This window comes from Salmo salar, unplaced genomic scaffold, assembly GCF_965601325.2.
Source record: "Salmo salar unplaced genomic scaffold, fSalSal1 ptg000384l, whole genome shotgun sequence".
NCBI classification, from domain to species: Eukaryota; Metazoa; Chordata; class Actinopteri; order Salmoniformes; family Salmonidae; genus Salmo; species Salmo salar.
In genome coordinates, this window is record NW_027675369.1 from 506,285 (window position 1) to 526,433 (window position 20,149).

The 20,149-nt window shown below is 43.4% G+C and overlaps 1 long non-coding RNA gene across 1 annotated transcript; it reads left to right on the forward strand.

Annotated features, from left to right (window-relative positions):
• Positions 1–9,072: 9,072 nt before the first annotated feature.
• On the forward strand, positions 9,073–9,951 carry LOC123733294 (uncharacterized). The gene is made up of 3 exons (XR_006763730.2): positions 9,073–9,274; positions 9,422–9,464; positions 9,559–9,951. It is a non-coding gene; the product is annotated as an uncharacterized LOC123733294 (long non-coding RNA).
• Positions 9,952–20,149: the final 10,198 nt, after the last annotated feature.

A 20,149-nucleotide genomic window follows, 5' to 3' on the forward strand; every position in this document is an offset into this window, starting at 1 on the left:
TTAGTCTTATCTCGGTTTATGCCCCTGCTACTCCTGATGATTTGTTTTTCAAATCCAATGAGCAAAAAATATTTTCTTTATCTGGGATGCTAAACCAGACAAAATAAAGCGTGACTATCTATATAATGAATATGATTTGGGTGGGTCGAGATGATTAAATATAAAAGCACTAAACCTCTCTCTAAAAGCTTCACTTATTCAACAGTTTTACTTGAACCCTAAATGGTTCTCCAGTAGATTACTAAGAAAAGCTCATCCATTGTTTAAAAATGGCCTTTTTGCCTTTTTGCAGATTGCCATGTCTCATTTTAGATGAATTGAGAATTATACTTTTTTCAAAGTATCTCTTTTTCAAACGAGCATTACAGAGCTGGATACAATTTCAATGTCATCACCCCTGAAAAGATAAAACAAATATTATGGCTGAACTCAAATGTGCTGGTTGATAAAATACTTGTATTTATGGGAAAGATGTTTGAAAAGGGTATTCTGTTTTTAAATTATATTGTAAATTGGAATGGTAGAGTTATGTCCTTCATAGAGTTATCAGAATTGTTTGGGAAGGTCTGTTCAATCCAAGATTACAACCAATTGATTACAGCATTACCCCCAAAAATGGAGGAGGCGGGTGCCAGTGGGAGGATGTAGGGAACTGGTCTGTCTGACCAATATAAAGGATCAAAACTGGCGGAGGAATAAAAATAGCATAAATAGGAAAGTATACCAGTTTCATTTGAGGACCAGGATGTTGTGCCATACAGATTGCAAAATAGTTGGGAAGAGATTTTTGATGTACCGATTCCATGGTACAAGGTGTAGGAGTTGATATATAAAACGACGCAAGATTCAAGACTTCATGGTTTGAGCTGAAATTATTATTTAGAATTCTTGCTACCAACAAAATGTTGAATATTTGGGGCATATCATCAAATCAATCATCAAAGCTCTGCAGATTTTGTTGTGAGACTACATATTCAATAGACCATTTATTTTGGTATTGCCCTCAGGTAGCCTGTTTCTGGTCTCAGGTTCCGGAATGGCTGAAAATGTACAGCATTGATCTAAAATTGAGCCTAGAAATAGTACTGTTAGGAGATCTGGAGAGACCGGGTCAGTCAATTACTAATACTCCTCGTAAAAGTATTTATCTTCAATACGCATTCTGTAGATTATATTCGATAGAAATGGTATGTTTGTAACGGCTGTCTGAAGTAGTAGACCAAGGTGCAGCATCCCTGTAACGGCTGTCTGAAGTAGTAGACCAAGGTGCAGCGTGGAATTTGTTCATCTTTTATTTTAGATGAAAAAGGCACTTCACAAAGAAAAACAGACGACAGCCAACCAGTCCTGTCAGGTATCCTAACACACTAAACAGAAAACATCTACCCACAAAACCCAAAGGAAAAACATGCTGCCTAAGTATGACTCCCAATCAGCAACAACGATGTACAGCTGTTCCTGATTGGGAGCCATACCCGGCCGAAACAAAGCAATCCCCCAACATAGAAATACAGACATAGAATGCCCACCCAAATCACACCCTGACCAAACCTAAATAGAGACATAAAAAGGCTCTCTCAGGTCAGGGCGTGACAATGTTAAACATCACATCATCATTGAAAGATATATGTTGCGTAGAAATCCGAAGAGGCTGGCCTGCAGAGATAGGTGGGATGGGCTGAGGGAAGCTGAGACAAATGAGAGTGGAGTTGCAGGGTACCGGGATAGAATGACGGTCAAAGATAAAAGTATAAAAAATAAAGTCAAAATAAACATAACAAAAAGCCAGTTTGAATGACACTGAGGGGCAGTGTTGTTACAGCTAATGTTGGTTTGTCTGAGGCTGATGCCGTGCAGGTGTTTGTACACATGTATATATACACACTCTCATTCAAATGCACACATGTGCACAAACACAGACACACACACACACATGTAAATAGTGCCATACATGCACAACATATTCAGTTTGACTGCTGTTGTGATTGTTGTTGTCCTGGATGTCTTTTGTTTTTTGCCTGGTGGTTTTCTGTTTTCCTTTGTCTTTCTATTTTTTCTCTTTTGTTCATTTTGTTGGTTGTTGGTGAATGAGGGGGTGGAGATCTTGGGGTGGGGAATGGAATATATATATATATATAGTATTTTATTTTTCTTTGGGGGGGCTGTGGGTGGGTCTTGGATGGTTGAGGGGCAGCTCTTGGGGAACTGTGGGGGGGGGATCTTGGAGGGCTGGTGGCCTGGCGGTTGGGAGCTTGGGCCAGTTGCTAATGGATGGCTGGTTCGGGTCCCCGTTTTTGACCCTGTGGGAGATCTGTCAACGTGCCTCTGTGTGTCGCTCTGGATGGGAGTCTGTTAGATGACCAATATGATGTAGTTGTTGAGCTGCTTCACTGCAAGTATATTGTGTTAAAAAAAAAACTCTATATACTTATGAATATAATTAAAGGTTTAAAAGAATACTGGATCCAATGCAATTCAGGCCTGCTTCTCCACAAAGTCTTCAGACTTTGTTCCTCTGCTGTGTTGATCCTGAAAATCCCACACAGCTGATCTCCACTTCTCCCTGAGCTTTGAAGGCAGCTTGGAGACAATGGTTCTGAGAAGGTCTGGATTATCTCCTCCATGTGCTTAATGTCCTGCACTGGTTAGAGCATTGGGCCAGTAACCGAAAGGTTGGTGGATTGAATCCCCGAGCTGACAAGGTAAACATCTGTCATTCTGCCCCTGAACAAGGCAGTTAACCCACTGTTCCTAGGCCGTCATTGTAAATAAGAATTTGGTATTTTAACTGACTTGCCTAGTTCACTGACTTGTCTAGTTTAAATAAAGGTTCAATAAAAAAAATGCTTAGACCTGTCAATTTGATTGATCTGAGTTAACTTATAGCTAGATACCTCAAGATGACAAATGTATAGCTAGCAACTTCTAGATGACCAACTACCTAGAGGGTTAATGGTTTTTGAAAAATGGTTGTTCATAGCTAAATCCTTCCAGTCATGTAATAGAAGCGAACTGGTGCCTTCCTTGAATAGTGAATTTCTGACCCCTACGAATGTTGTGCTTCTTGTCGAGATCATTGGTGCCTTCATAGTACTTTGCCTGGTTGGAAAGATAAAATAACATCTCCTCAAGAGATTCCATTTAAGTGCAAGCTAACGTTACATACAAAATGAAAGCTACAAAAACAATTAGCTAGCTAGCTAACGTTGGCTAAACATAACTGTCTGGCTAGCTGACTAGGCAGGCTGATGTAAGCCTTCTAAAATATTGTTAAATAGGAATAAATAATTTAAGCTGTTTTTGGATTTAGATTGCTAGCTAACGTTACTTACATTGAGTTGATTAGATTCGAATCTGGCTGTTTTCCTGCCTTTTGTTATAACTAGCAAAGTGCAAAGAAGTCTTCATTCAGGTTGGGCGTGAGTTTCTGCTTGAATTTGGTTAAAAGGACAGTGAATTTGTTCAACCTTTGAGAACTTGCTACCAAGCTCGTGTGTATCAGACACACATTGTGTTTTCTCTTAGAGACTATTCTGAACTGAAGACATGTGTTACCACATTGTTTAAGCCTATTGGTGATAGTCATATACTCTGTGTAATTCTGTAATGTATAATGTATTTAATGTACAGTACACTGTAATTGTTTGAGTGTCAATTCTTTCATCCAATTAGTTAAATAGAGTAACTGCATTCCTCATTTTACAGAGTAATTATTTGATTGACCAAATGCTTATAATTTAGAAGGTCTATTGGTAGTTGTTATGTACACTATACAGTACACATACTGTAGCATATTATTGGATGCCACCTTGACATCTCTGATCTGCTTGCCTCCATTAATGAATGCTAGAACATTGGTTGCCAGGATTAGCTCTTTGTATCTAGTCTCTTAATAATTGCATAACGGTGCAAGTCATAAATATTCATTATATGCATACTTAGTCGGTGATGCAATGATTCGCTGTCTTGCTAGATTCACCAGAGGGCCTGTTGTATTTATTTTTACAGAAAACCACGGCAATATAGGTCTACTCTCAGGAAAAAAGGTGCTATCTAGAACCTAAAAGGATTCTTCCGCTGTCCCCATAGAAGAACCCTTTTTGTTTTCATGTTGTGTTGTCATGTGTTGCTGCCTTGCTATGTTATTGTCTTAGGTCTCTCTTTATGTAGTGTTGTGTTGTCTCTCTTTTTGTGAAGTGTGTTTTGTCCTATATTTATATTGTATTTATTTTATTTTTTAAATCCCAGGCCCCCGTCCCCACAGGAGCCTTTTGCCTTTTGGTAGGCTGTCATTGTAAATAACACTTTGTTCTTAACTGACTTGCGTAGTTAAATAAAGGTTAAATAATAAATAATACAAATTAAAATTGGATCAAGGAGATCTTGGTAGTTATTTTCATCATCTGAGGCAGACACTTGAAAATCGCAACCCTGGCGTTGCAAACACCATGCTGGCGTTGCAAACACCATGCTCTACCAACTGAGCCACGGGGAAGGCCAGTATGTATAACACACCATGCTGGCGTTGTAAACACCATGCTCTACCAACTGAGCCACGGGGAAGGCCAGTATGTATAATACACCATGCTGGCGTTGTAAACACCATGCTCTACCAACTGAGCCACGGGGAAGGGCCAGTATGTATAACACACCATGCTGGCGTTGTAAACACCATGCTCTACCAACTGAGCCACGGGGAAGGCCAGTATGTATAACACACCATGCTGGTGTTGTAAACACCATGCTCTACCAACTGAGCCACGGGGAAGGCCAGTATATATAACACACCATGCTGGTGTTGTAAACACCATGCTCTACCAACTGAGCCATGGGGAAGGGCCAGTATGTATAACACACCATGCTGGTGTTGTAAACACCATGCTCTACCAACTGAGCCACGGGGAAGGCCAGTATATATAACACACCATGCTGGTGTTGTAAACACCATGCTCTACCAACTGAGCCACGGGGAAGGGCCAGTATGTATAACACACCATGCTGGTGTTGTAAACACCATGCTCTACCAACTGAGCCACGGGGAAGGGCCAGTATGTATAACACACCATGCTGGCGTTGTAAACACCATGCTCTACCAACTGAGCCACGGGGAAGGGCCAGTATGTATAACACACCATGCTGGCGTTGTAAACACCATGCTCTACCAACTGAGCCACGGGGAAGGGCCAGTATGTATAACACACCATGCTGGCGTTGCAAACACCATGCTCTACCAACTGAGCCACGGGTAAGACCAGTATGTATAACACACCATGCTGGCGTTGTAAACACCATGCTCTACCAACTGAGCCACGGGGAAGACCAGTATGTATAACACACCATGCTGGTGTTGTAAACACCATGCTCTACCAACTGAGCCACGGGGAAGACCAGTATGTATAACACACCATGCTGGTGTTGTAAACACCATGCTCTACCAACTGAGCCACGGGGAAGACCAGTATGTATAACACACCATGCTGGTGTTGTAAACACCATGCTCTACCAACTGAGCCACGGGGAAGGCCAGTATGTATAACACACCATGCTGGTGTTGTAAACACCATGCTCTACCAACTGAGCCACGGGGAAGGGCCAGTATGTATAACACACCATGCTGGTGTTGTAAACACCATGCTCTACCAACTGAGCCACGGGGAAGGCCAGTATATATAACACACCATGCTGGTGTTGTAAACACCATGCTCTACCAACTGAGCCACGGGGAAGGGCCAGTATGTATAACACACCATGCTGGTGTTGTAAACACCATGCTCTACCAACTGAGCCACGGGGAAGGGCCAGTATGTATAACACACCATGCTGGCGTTGTAAACACCATGCTCTACCAACTGAGCCACGGGGAAGGGCCAGTATGTATAACACACCATGCTGGTGTTGTAAACACCATGCTCTACCAACTGAGCCACGGGGAAGGCCAGTATGTATAACACACCATGCTGGTGTTGTAAACACCATGCTCTACCAACTGAGCCACGGGGAAGGCCAGTATGTATAACACACCATGCTGGTGTTGTAAACACCATGCTCTACCAACTGAGCCACGGGGAAGGCCAGTATGTATAACACACCATGCTGGCGTTGTAAACACCATGCTCTACCAACTGAGCCACGGGGAAGGCCAGTATGTATAACACACCATGCTGGCGTTGTAAACACCATGCTCTACCAACTGAGCCACGGGGAAGGCCAGTATATATAACACACCATGCTGGCGTTGTAAACACCATGCTCTACCAACTGAGCCACGGGGAAGGCCAGTATGTATAACCCACCATGCTGGTGTTGTAAACACCATGCTCTACCAACTGAGCCACGGGAAGGCCAGTATATATAACACACCATGCTGGTGTTGTAAACACCATGCTCTACCAACTGAGCCACGGGGAAGGGCCAGTATAACACACCATGCTGGCGTTGTAAACACCATGCTCTACCAACTGAGCCACGGGGAAGGCCAGTATGTATAACACACCATGCTGGTGTTGTAAACACCATGCTCTACCAACTGAGCCACGGGGAAGGGCCAGTATAACACACCATGCTGGCGTTGTAAACACCATGCTCTACCAACTGAGCCACGGGGAAGGGCCAGTATGTATAACACACCATGCTGGTGTTGTAAACACCATGCTCTACCAACTGAGCCACGGGGAAGGCCAGTATATATAACACACCATGCTGGTGTTGTAAACACCATGCTCTACCAACTGAGCCACGGGGAAGGCCAGTATGTATAACACACCATGCTGGCGTTGTAAACACCATGCTCTACCAACTGAGCCACGGGGAAGGGCCAGTATGTATAACACACCATGCTGGCGTTGTAAACACCATGCTCTACCAACTGAGCCACGGGGAAGGCCAGTATAACACACCATGCTGGTGTTGTAAACACCATGCTCTACCAACTGAGCCACGGGGAAGACCAGTATGTATAACACACCATGCTGGTGTTGTAAACACCATGCTCTACCAACTGAGCCACGGGGAAGGCCAGTATGTATAACACACCATGCTGGTGTTGTAAACACCATGCTCTACCAACTGAGCCACGGGGAAGGCCAGTATGTATAACACACCATGCTGGCGTTGTAAACACCATGCTCTACCAACTGAGCCACGGGGAAGGGCCAGTATGTATAACACACCATGCTGGTGTTGTAAACACCATGCTCTACCAACTGAGCCATGGGGAAGGCGATGTGTTTGTTCAGTTTTTTTTACTTTAGTGAGCGAGTGCGTGCTGTGGGAAAATGTGACACAACTATAATTTGATCAGGAATTGAAATGTTAATTAGATCTTGAGGTAGAGGAAATGTGAATACTGCCTATGTAAGAGAGCTTTTGGGGAAAGAAATTGCATGGCGACAGTCTGGGGTTGAGAGGAGAGTAGGTGTTGTTGGAACAGGAAATAAGCAGCATCCTGTTTATCAGCAGTTAGGGGAATACTGAGGAAATGTGTTTTGTATACTTAGAAAAACAGTGAATGTTGGAAAAGGAACAGTATTTTCTACCCAGATAACTAATATCTGCACACTTAAAATACATCAAATAGAATATAAAAAGTGCACTAGCCAAACAATGAGCCATCTGGAACTCTGTACTGTTGGGGCCTTTGTAGAGATTGTTTGCTTACAGTCCTACTGTGCTCTGAGACTAAGATAAACATCTGGCAGGATGGGAGGGTTCTCTTTCCTTTTCATTCTCACTCTAGGATAGGGGTTCTCATTCTCTTTCATTCTGTTTCATTTTCATTCATTCACTCATTGTCTGTCTGTCTGTCTGTCTGTCTGTCTGTCTGTCTGTCTGTCTGTCTGTCTGTCTGTCTGTCTGTCTGTCTGTCTGTCTGTCTGTCTGTCTGTCTGTCTGTCTGTCTGTCTCTCTCTCTCTCTCTCTCTCTCTCTCTCTCTCTCTCTCTCTCTCTCTCTCTCTCTCTCTCTCTCTCTCTCTCTCTCTCTCTCTCTCTCTCTCTCTCTCTCTCTCTCTGTCCCTCTCTCTCTGTCCCTCTCTCTCTGTCTCTCTCTCTCTGTCTCTCTCTCTCTCTCTCTCTCTGTCTCTCTCTGTCTCTCTCTGTCTCTCTCTCTCTCTCTCTCTCTCTCTCTCTCTCTCTCCTCTCTCTCTCTCTCACACACACACAATAACATTTATTTTTATTGAACCTTTATTTAACTAGGCAAGTCAGTTAAGAACAAATTCTAATTTACAATAACAACCTACACCAGCCAAACTCGGACGACATGACTGTGACGCCGCAGTAAATGTCTATTACCAGAAAGATAAGGATCTTCTTTCAATAATTACAATATATTATGTTTGTTTTGGATTAACTTCTGAAATAAATCTTTCTTGAACCAAATATTTAGGTGCTACTGATGTGGTGGAACAGAAAGTCAAGTGTTCTTGACAATTTATCAAACTCGAATGGATTTGAAATACATAAAATAGTAAAATATATTTGTAACTGTTTTCTAGGTAACAGCAATTGTCTTTAATTTGGTAAGGTTCAGTACACATTTGGCGTTTTAGACATTTGGACTTCTGAAGAATACAAAAATATGTTTTCATGAGTTCACTCATGTTCCGTAGATTGAGACTTGAGAGAAAGAGATGGGGAGCAATTGCTCCAAAGGGAGGAGAGAGGAGAGGGACATTACCACTTTCTCCAAAAAGAGAAGTTTGTCTTTGGGAAGAAAAAAGGAGTACACTGAAGGGAGGAAAGCAGAGGGCAACAGTGGAGAAACGCTCTTTCAACAAAGGTGAGACCAATTTCCCTGAAATGGTTCAAGTCAGTTTTGCCTTGTGTTGTAGTACCAGGTTGAGGACATAGAGGCCAGTGTTACCTCTATCTCTCATTGTCTCTCCTAGTCTTCCTGGCCTACAATCCCCAGCCTACAATCCCCAGTCTCCCCAGCCTACAATCCCCAGTCTCCCCAGCCTACAATCCCCAGTCTCCCCAGCCTACAATCCCCAGTCTCCCCAGCCTACAATCCCCAGTCTCCCCAGCCTACAATCCCCAGCCTACAATCCCCAGTCTCCCCAGCCTACAATCCCCAGTCTCCCCAGCCTACAATCCCCAGTCTCCCCAGTCTACAATCCTCAGTCCCCCCAGACCGACAATCCCCAGTCTTCCCAGCCTACAATCCCCAGTCTTCCCTCACAGCTGAGGGTGGAAGCAGTCTATGTGCCCCAGTGATCAGCAATAAGGAAGTAGGAGGTAACATCAACATCACTCAGAACAACACTCAGAACAACGGTAAAAACATAACTCTTCCACTTTCTTTACATGCTGTGAGGAAAAGGTTTCCTCTGACACATTATTATATTCATACTTTATTCAATCAAGTCACCTTCAGAACTGTAGGAGAATATAATATATTTTCCTATTTTGTTCAATTTCTAGATGACTCCTCCCAGGTTGCACAATGCAGTGCCACGCTAAAAGGGTAAGTTGTCAAACGTTTGACTTTGTGCGCGTGTGATGTGGTGTGGGTGTAAATTAATAGTGTTTTTGGTTAAACCATCTCTCTTTGTACACAGTGAGTTGCGTGGTGGTCTGTCTCCAGTATCCAGAGAGACCCAGAGCGCATCAAGGAACACACACTACCACCACAATATCAAGATAAAGACAAAACAAAGAAGACAAAATACATAATGAATGATAAATACATCTGCTTAATGCATTATTATGATGCATGACATAGGAGCTAATAGGTTATTTTGCATTGCGTATTATGCAGATGAATGCACATATAATGCATTATGAAGAGGGTATTCATAGGAGGTGTTACCATAGGAGGTGTTACCATAAGAGGTGTTACCATAGGAGGTGTTACCATAGGAGTTGTTAACATAGGAGGTGTTACCATAGCCATAGGAGGTGTTACCATAGGAGGTGTTACCATAGCCATAGGAGGTGTGACCATAGGAGGTGTTTCCATAGCCATAGGAGGTGTTACCATATGAGGTGTTACCATAGGAGGTGTTACCATAGCCATAGGAGGTGTTACCATAGGAGGTGTTACCATAGGAGGTGTTACCATAGGAGGTGTTACCATAGGAGGTGTTACCATAGCCATATGAGGTGTTACCATAGGAGGTGTTACCATAGCCATAGGAGGTGTTACCATAGGAGGTGTTTCCATAGCCATAGGAGGTGTTACCATATGAGGTGTTACCATAGGAGGTGTTACCATAGCCATAGGAGGTGTTACCACAGGAGGTGTTACCGTAGCAGGTGTTACCATAGGAGGTGTTACCATAGCCATATGAGGTGTTACCATAGCCATATGAGGTGTTACCATAGGAGGTGTTACCATAGCCATAGGAGGTGTTACCATAGGAGGTGTTACCATAGGAGGTGTTACCATATGAGGTGTTACCATAGCCACAGGAGGTGTTACCACAGGAGGTGTTACCATAGGAGGTGTTACCATAGGAGGTGTTACCATAGGAGGTGTTACCATAGCCATATGAGGTGTTACCATAGGAGGTGTTACCATAGGAGGTGTTACCATAGGAATTGTTACCATAGGAGGTGTTACCATAGCCATAGGAGGTGTTACCATAGGAGGTGTTACCATAGGAGTTGTTAACATAGGAGGTGTTACCATAGCCATAGGAGCTGTTACCATAGGAGGTGTTACCATAGGATGTGTTACCATAGGAGGTGTTACCATAGCCATAGGAGGTGTTACCATAGGAGGTGTTACCATAGCCATAGGAGGTGTTACCATAGGAGGTGTTTCCATAGCCATATGAGATGTTACCATATGAGGTGTTACCATAGGAGGTGTTACCATAGCCATAGGAGGTGTTACCACAGGAGGTGTTACCACAGGAGGTGTTACCATAGGAGGTGTTACAATAGGAGGTGTTACCATAGCCATATGAGGTGTTACCATAGGAGGTGTTACCATCGCCATATGAGGTGTTACCATAGGAGGTGTTACCATAGCCATAGGAGGTGTTACCATAGGTGTTTCCATAGCCATAGGAGGTGTTACCATATGAGGTGTTACCATAGGAGGTGTTACCATAGCCATAGGAGGTGTTACCACAGGAGGTGTTACCATAGGAGGTCTTACCATAGGAGGTGTTACCATAGCCATAGGAGGTGTTACCATAGCCATAGGAGGTGTTACCATAGGAGGTGTTACCATAGGAGGTGTTACCATAGGAGGTGTTACTATAGGAGGTGTTACGATAGGAGAAGTTACCATAGGAGGTGTTTCCATAGCCATAGGAGGTGTTACCATATGAGGTGTTACCATAGGAGGTGTTACCATAGCCATAGGAGGTGTTACCACAGGAGGTGTTACTATAGGAGGTGTTACTATAGGAGGTGTTACTATAGGAGGTGTTACCATAGGAGGTGTTACCATAGGAGGTGTTACCATAGGAGGTATTACCATAGGAGGTGTTACCATAGGAGGTGTTACCATAGCCATAGGAACTGTTACCATAGGAGGTGTTACCATAGCCATAGGAGGTATTACCATAGGAGGTGTTTCCATAGCCATAGGAGGTGTTACCATATGAGGTGTTACCATAGGAGGTGTTACTATAGCCATAGGAGGTGTTACCACAGGAGGTGTTACCATAGGAGGTGTTACAATAGGAGGTGTTACCATAGCCATATGAGGTGTTACCATAGGAGGTGTTACCATAGCCATATGAGGTGTTACCATAGGAGATGTTACCATAGGAGGTGTTACCATAGGAGTTGTTACCATAGGAGGTGTTATCATAGCCGTAGGAGGTGTTACCATAGGAGGTGTTACCATAGGAGGTGTTACCATAGGAGGTGTTACCATAGCCATAGGAGGTGCTACCATAGAGGTGTTACCATAGGAGGCATTACCATAGGATGTGTTACCATTGGAGGTGTTACCATAGCCATAGGAGGTGTTACCATAGCCATAGGAGGTGTTACCATAGCCATAGGAGGTGTTGCCATAGCCATAGGAGGTGTTGCCATAGGTGGTGTTACCATAGGAGGTGTTACCATAGGAGGTGTTACCATAGCCAAAGGAGTTGTTACCATAGGAGGTGTTACCATAGGAGGTGTTACCATAGGAGGTGTTACCATAGGAGGTGTTACCATAGCCATAAGAGGTGTTGCCGTAGGAGGTGTTACCATAGGTGGTGTTACCATAGCCATAGGAGGTGTTACCATAGGAGGTGTTACCATAGGAGGTGTTACCATAGCCATACGAGGTGTTACCATAGGAGGTGTTACCATAGGAGGTGTTACCATAGGAGGTGTTACCATAGGAGGTGTTACCATTGCCATAGGAGGTGTTACCATAGGAGGTGTTACCATAGGAGGTGTTACCATAGAATGTGTTACCATAGGATGTGTTACCATAGGATGTGTTACCATAGGATGTGTTACCATAGGAGGTGTTACCATAGCCATAGGAGGTGTTGCCGTAGGAGGTGTTACCATAGGAGGTGTTACCATAGCCATAGGAGGTGTTACCATAGGAGGTGTTACCATAGGAGGTGTTACCATAGCCATAGGAGGTGTTACCATAGGAGGTGTTACCATAGGAGGTGTTACCATAGGATGTGTTACCATAGGATGTGTTAACATAGGAGGTGTTACCATAGGAGGTGTTACCATAGGAGGTGTTACCATAGGAGGTGTTACCATAGGAGGTGTTACCATAGCAGGTGTTACCATAGCAGGTGTTACCATAGCCATAGGAGGTGTTGCCATAGGTGGTGTTACCATAGGAGGTGTTACCATAGGAGGTGTTACCATAGCCATAGGAGGTGTTACCATAGGAGGTGTTTCCATAGCCATAGGAGGTGTTACCATAGGAGGTGTTACCATAGCCATAGGAGGTGTTACCATAGGTGGTGTTACCATAGGAGGTGTTACCATAGGAGGTGTTGCCATAGGAGGTGTTATCATAGGAGGTGTTGCCATAGGAGGTGTTACCATAGGAGGTGTTACCATAGGTGGTGTTACCATAGGAGGTGTTACCATAGGAGGTGTTTCCATAGCCATAGGAGGTGTTGCCGTAGGAGGTGTTACCATAGGAGGTGTTACCATAGCCATAGGAGATGTTACCATAGGAGGTGTTATCATAGCCATAGGAGGTGTTACCATAGGAGGTGTTACCATAGGAGGTGTTACCATAGCCATAGGAGGTGTTACCGTAGGAGGTGTTACCATAGGAGGTGTTACCATAGGAGGTGTTACCATAGCCATAGGAGGTGTTACCATAGGAGGTGTTACCATAGGAGGTGTTACCATAGGAGGTGTTACCATAGCCATAGGAGGTGTTGCCATAGGTGGTGTTACCATAGGAGGTGTTACCATAGGAGGTGTTACCATAGCCATAGGAGTTGTTACCATAGGAGGTGTTACCATAGCCATAGGAGGTATTACCATAGGAGGTTTTACCATAGCCATAGGAGGTGATACCATAGGTGGTGTTACCATAGGAGGTGTTACCATAGGAGGTGTTACCATAGGAGGTGTTACCATAGCCATAGGAGGTGTTACCATAGGAGGTGTTACCATAGGAGGTGTTACCATATCCATAGGAGGTGTTACCATAGAAGGTGTTACCATAGGAGGTGTTACTATAGGATGTGTTACTTTAGGATGTGTTACAATAGGAGGTGTTACAATAGGAGGTGTTACCATAGGAGGTGTTACCATAGCCATAGGAGGTGTTACCATAGGAGGTGTTACCATAGGAGGTGTTACCATAGCCATAGGAGGTGTTACCGTAGGAGGTGTTACCGTAGGAGGTGTTACCATAGGAGGTGTTACCATAGGAGGTGTTACTATAGGATGTGTTGCCATAGGAGTGGTTACTATAGGAGGTGTTACAATAGGAGGTGTTACCATACGCATACGACACACAATTAATCTTCTCCTTTCCCCCTTCTGATAACCAAGTAGTGAATCGCATCTCTGCATGTCTGGCAGACAAATCAGTGTGGATGACGGATCACCACCTCAAGCTGAACCTCGGCAAGACGGAGCTGCTCTTCCTCCCGGGGAAGGACTGCCCGTTCCATGATCTCGCCGTCACAACTCGCCATCACAACTCCATTGTGTCCTCCTCCCAGAGTGCTAAGAGCCTTGGCGTGACCCTGGACAATACCCTGTCCTTCTCCACTAACATCAAGGCGGTGACCCGATCCTGTAGGTTCATGCTCTACAACATTCGCAGAGTACGACCCTGCCTCACACAGGAAGCGGCGCAGGTCCTAATCCAGGCACTTGTCATCTCCCGTCTGGATTACTGCAACTCGCTGTTGGCTGGGCTCCCTGCCTGTGCCATAAAACCCCTACAACTCATCCAGAACGCCGCAGCCCGTCTGGTGTTCAACCTTCCCAAGTTCTCTCACGTCACCCCGCTCCTCTGCACACTATCACTGGCTTCCAGTTGAAGCTCGCATCTGCTACAAGACCATGTGCTTGCCTACGGAGCTGTGAGGGTAACGGCACCTCCGTACCTTCAGGCTCTGATCAGGCCCTACACCCAAACAAGGGCACTGCGTTCATCCACCTCTGGCCTGCTCGCCTCCCTACCTCTGAGGAAGCACAGTTCCCGCTCAGCCCAGTCAAAACTGTTCGCTGCTCTGGCACCCCAATGGTGGAACAAGCTCCCTCACGACGCCAGGACAGCGGAGTCAATCACCACCTTCCGGAGACACCTGAAACCCCACCTCTTTAAGGAATACCTGGGATGGTATTAAGTAATCCTTCTAACCCCCCCCCCCACTCTGTTCTCAGAGTGACATACAAAGGAATCAAAAGAAAAGGCAGGGCCAGCCATGACTATGGCATTGGAAGCAATGACAAGTCCTGGTGTATACAGCACCAAATGCATTTTCATCATAATGGCCCTGTTATTAAATTCCCCCCCTTTAGGGACCCCTCCAAGCACAGAATAGGAGTGTATCTGGACTGGCCGGCCAGCACCCTGTCCTTCTACACGGTCTTCTCTGACACATTGACCCACATGTACACATTCCACACCACATTCACTGAGCCCCTCTATCCAGCTTTTGGACTAGCCGGCTGTTACCCTTGCTCAGTGTCTTTGTGCCAGGTAGAGTAGCCTTCTCGGTCCTGGAGGAACACCTGGGTCTCCATGACAACAGTCACACACCCTTCGGTTCTAACACGACCGTGTGACTTGATGGCTTTGACAGTGGTCATGACTTCAGATATGGACATTAATAAATCAGTTGTTGTGAGGAGATGACTTTATTATATTCCTGTGACTGTACATCCATATTCTGTTATGTTAGTGCAGTTCTGTAAAATGCCTTTGACTTAGGATACATGTTATTGTTAAGTGTGATCAAATAATTTGTAAATATTTGTTTGTTAAACATGTGTTGCATCATACAGTAAACACAACACACACGTCTCTGTCTGTGTACAGTAGGCCAGAGTTTCTCAAGAAAAATAAAGCTTTGGTTTAGACACTCATTTAATTTTAGTATTGACTGATATTGGTCAATGTTGGTGGTGAATATTGAAGTGAATTTGGTGGATTGCCAGATAGAGGTACAAACACACAACCTTCTAGACCAGATAGAGGTACAAACACACAACCTTCTATACCAGATAGAGGTACAAACACACAACCTTCTAGACCAGATAGAGGTATAAACACACAACCTTCTAGACCAGATAGAGGTATAAACACACAACCTTCTAGACCAGATAAAGGTATAAACACACAACCTTCTAGACCAGATAGAGGTATAAACACACAACCTTTTAGACCAGATAGAGGTATAAACACACAACCTTCTAGACCAGATAGAGGTACAAACACACAACCTTCTAGACCAGATAGAGGTATAAACACACAACCTTCTAGACCAGATAGAGGTATAAACACACAACCTTCTAGACCAGATAGAGGTATAAACACACAACCTTCTAGACCAGATAGAGGTATAAACACACAACCTTCTGGACCAGATAGAGGTATAAACACACAACCTTCTAGACCAGATAGAGGTATAAACACACAACCTTCTAGACCAGATAAAGGTATAAACACACAACCTTCTAGACCAGATAGAGGTAAAACACACAACCTTCTGGACCAGATAAAGGTACAAACACACAACCTTCTAGACCAGATAGAGGTATAAACACACAACCTTATAGACCAGAAGGAGGTATAAACACACAACCTTCTGGACCAGATAAAGGTACAAACACACAACCTTCTAGACCAGATAGAGGTATAAACACACAACCTTCTAGACCAGATAGAGGTATAAACACACAACCTTCTAGACCAGATAAAGGTATAAACACACAACCTTCTGGACCAGATAGAGGTATAAACACACAACCTTCTAGACCAGATAAAGGTATAAACACACAACCTTCTAGACCAGATAGAGGTATAAACACACAACCTTCTAGACCAGATAAAGGTATAAACACACAACCTTCTAGACCAGATAAAGGTATAAACACACAACCTTCTAGACCAGATAGAGGTATAAATACACAACCTTCTAGACCAGATAGAGGTATAAACACACAACCTTCTAGACCAGATAGAGGTATAAACACACAACCTTCTAGACCAGATAGAGGTATAAACACACAACCTTCTAGACCAGATAAAGGTATAAACACACAACCTTCTAGACCAGATAGAGGTATAAACACACAACCTTCTAGACCAGATAAAGGTATAAACACACAACCTTCTAGACCAGATAAAGGTATAAACACACAACCTTCTAGACCAGATAGAGGTATAAATACACAACCTTCTAGACCAGATAGAGGTATAAACACACAACCTTCTAGACCAGATAGAGGTATAAACACACAACCTTCTAGACCAGATAGAGGTATAAACACACAACCTTAATTCCTATTGATTATTTATATACATGACAGGTTAGGAGCAGAAGCAGGGAGACTGAGTAGAGGGAATATAAATGCATATACAGTCCTCATATGTATTTTGACAATAAAGCTACAATTGTACATTTGGTTCTAAACTCCAACATTTTGGATTTGAGATCAAATATTTAATATGAGGAGACAGTATATAATGTCACCTTTTATTTGAAGGTATTTTCATGCATGTCTGTTTCACAGTTTAGAAATGAAAGCACGTTATGTATCTAGTCCCCCCATTTGAAGAAGTCATAAGTATTCTGACCAATTCACTTAGAGCAGTGTTTCCCAACTCCGGTCCCAGAGTAGTCTACTCCCAACAGCACACGTTTTGTTGTAGCCCCGGAGGTACTCGAGGACCGGAGTTGGGAAACACTGTCTTGGAGTGTATTGAAGTCGTCAAATCTTTAATATTTAGTCCGATATTCCTTACACGCAGTGACTACATGAAGTTGGTGACTCTACAAACTCTACAAAGATGCATTTGCAGTTTGTTTTGGTTGTGTTTTGGATTATGTTTTGCTCCATAGGAGCCTGAAATGTAGCCTGTTAGAAGTGAAGTAGAGTAAAACAAATGACCTACTGCTTTACCACAGACAACAGTAACACGTCGGTTATCACAAAATGAGCACAACGTTTGGTACTCAAAATAGTACAAAACCACAACCACTTATGGTTCAATGCAACTGAGGTCTTCTAGACTGAAGACAGACAACAACGACAAGACACATTTCTACAAAAAGATGACATTTATTTATTCATATTTCAAGAAAATATGTGTAACATTTAGCATTTTTACCAGAAGAAAATACAGTACAAATCCTTTCCAGCAGAGGGAGAAAGATAAGTAGAGGAGGTAGCCTAGTGGTTAAAGAGTTGGGCCAGTAACCAAAATGTTGATGGATTGAATCCCTGAGCTGACAAAGTAAGAATCGGTTGTTCTGCCCCTGAACTAGGCAGTTCACCCCACTGTTCCCCGGTAGGCTGTCATTGTAAATAAGGATTTGTTCTTAACTAACTTGCCTAGTTAAATAAAGTTTAACTTTCAAAAAAGGAGAGGGGAGTCGGTGAATATGGAGTCTCTGTTGGTTTTGTCTCTCACAATCCAAAGCGGGACACCAGCTTCTCCTGATCATCCAGGTCTTTCTGCACCTTCTTCCTCATGTAGAATATGAGACAGAGGGACAGAAACATGTACATTAACTTAATAATAATAATCATCTGCCATTTAGAAGATGCTTTTACCCAAAACATAAATTTTACGTATGGGTGGTCCCGGGAATCAAACCCACTATCCTGGCATTGCAAGCGCCACGCTCTACAAACTGAACTACATTTAGCAACTTCCATTCAACTAAATGTTTCCATTAAACTACACACTGACTTTGCATTCAACTAAAGTAGGCAAAAACAACCACACATCACAATCATTGCAAGTAAAATGTTCAAAAAACAGCAGCTATCTGAAGGGATATGTTTTCAGACAGATGTTCTAAACATAAAGGAAGGAAGTCACATGTCACATGATTCCAACTATTTAATACAACCATTGTTGAGAGACTTCCTTTCTTTCTTTGGATACTGTTTACCCTCCGTTGCTCAGCAACTCTACAAACATTTAGCGGTGTGCCTCAGCCCATGCTTTTTAAGAGACTGCTGCTCTGACAGCTTGGTTACTGGGGCATTGAACTGGCAACATCTAGTTTGTGTGCGATAGTGTGTAGTGTGTGTAGCATATATGTTGATGGGTAGTTCAGAGTGAGTCTATGTTAACATATATGTTGATGGGTATTTCAGAGTGGGTCTATGTTAGCATATATGTTGATGGGTAGTTCAGAGTGGGTCTATGTTAACATATATGTTGATGGGTAGTTCAGAGTGGGTCTATGTTAACATATATGTTGATGGGTAGTTCAGAGTGGGTCTATGTTAGCATATATGTTGATGGGTAGTTCAGAGTGGGTCTATCTGTGGTAGTTGTCCAACATGATTGTGTGCTGCTGGTACAGACATTGCACATTTAGGTGCATTAATGTTTTCCTGCACTGCATATATTTCAGAAGTGAATAGAGTATCTCCTATTTCAGAAGTGAATATAGAGTATCTCCTATTTCAGAAGTGAATATAGAGTATCTCCTATTTCAGAAGTGAATATAGAGTATCTCCCATTTCAGAAGTGAAAATAGAGTATCTCCTATTTCAGAAGTGAATATAGAGTATCTCCCATTTCAGAAGTGAAAATAGAGTATCTCCTATTTCAGAAGTGAATATAGAGTATCTCCTATTTCAGAAGTGAAAATAGAGTATCTCCCATTTCAGAAGTGAAAATAGAGTATCTCCTATTTCAGAAGTGAAAATAGAGTATCTCCTATTTCAGAAGTGAAAATAGAGTATCTCCTATTTCAGAAGTGAATATAGAGTATCTCCTATTTCAGAAGTGAATATAGAGTATCTCCTATTTCAGAAGTGAATATAGAGTATCTCCTATTTCAGAAATGTCACCTATGTATTTATTTACCTAAGTTATCTTTAGATTGTAAACAAACTTGGAGCTTGACATCACCCTTCGAGAGAGTCACACTAACGATGTACCGGCAAAGTAACTTTCAAACACACACATCTGTATACTAATTGTATGCATTTGGGTGTGTGTGTGTATATACATGTGTGTACCTGGTACAGAGCACATCCTCATGGAGAGAGCCTTGACAGCGTTGACACTGAAGATCTTCATGACCGAGACAGTCGTGAAGGGGAAAATATTTGGCATGGGCCCTCAGATCCTCAAAAGGTTCTACAGCTGCACCATCGAGAGCATCCTGACAGGTTGCATCACTGCCTGGTATGGCAACTGTTCGGACCTCCGACCGCAAGGCACTACAGAGGGTAGTGCGAACGGCCCAGTACATCACCGGGGCCAAGCTTCCTGCCATCCAGGAACTCTATACCAGGCGGTGTCAGAGGAAGGCCCTAAAAATGGTCAAAGACTCCAGGCACCCTATTCAGACTGTTCTCTCTGCTACCGCACGGCAAGCGGTACCGGAGCGCCAAGTCTAGATCCGAGAGGCTTCTAAACACCTTCTACCCCCAAGCCATAAGACTCCTGTACATCTAATCAAATGGCTACCCAGACTATTTGCATTGCCCCCACCCCCACCACCCTCTTTCAAATCAAATCAAAGTTTATTTGTCACGTGTACCGAATACAACAGG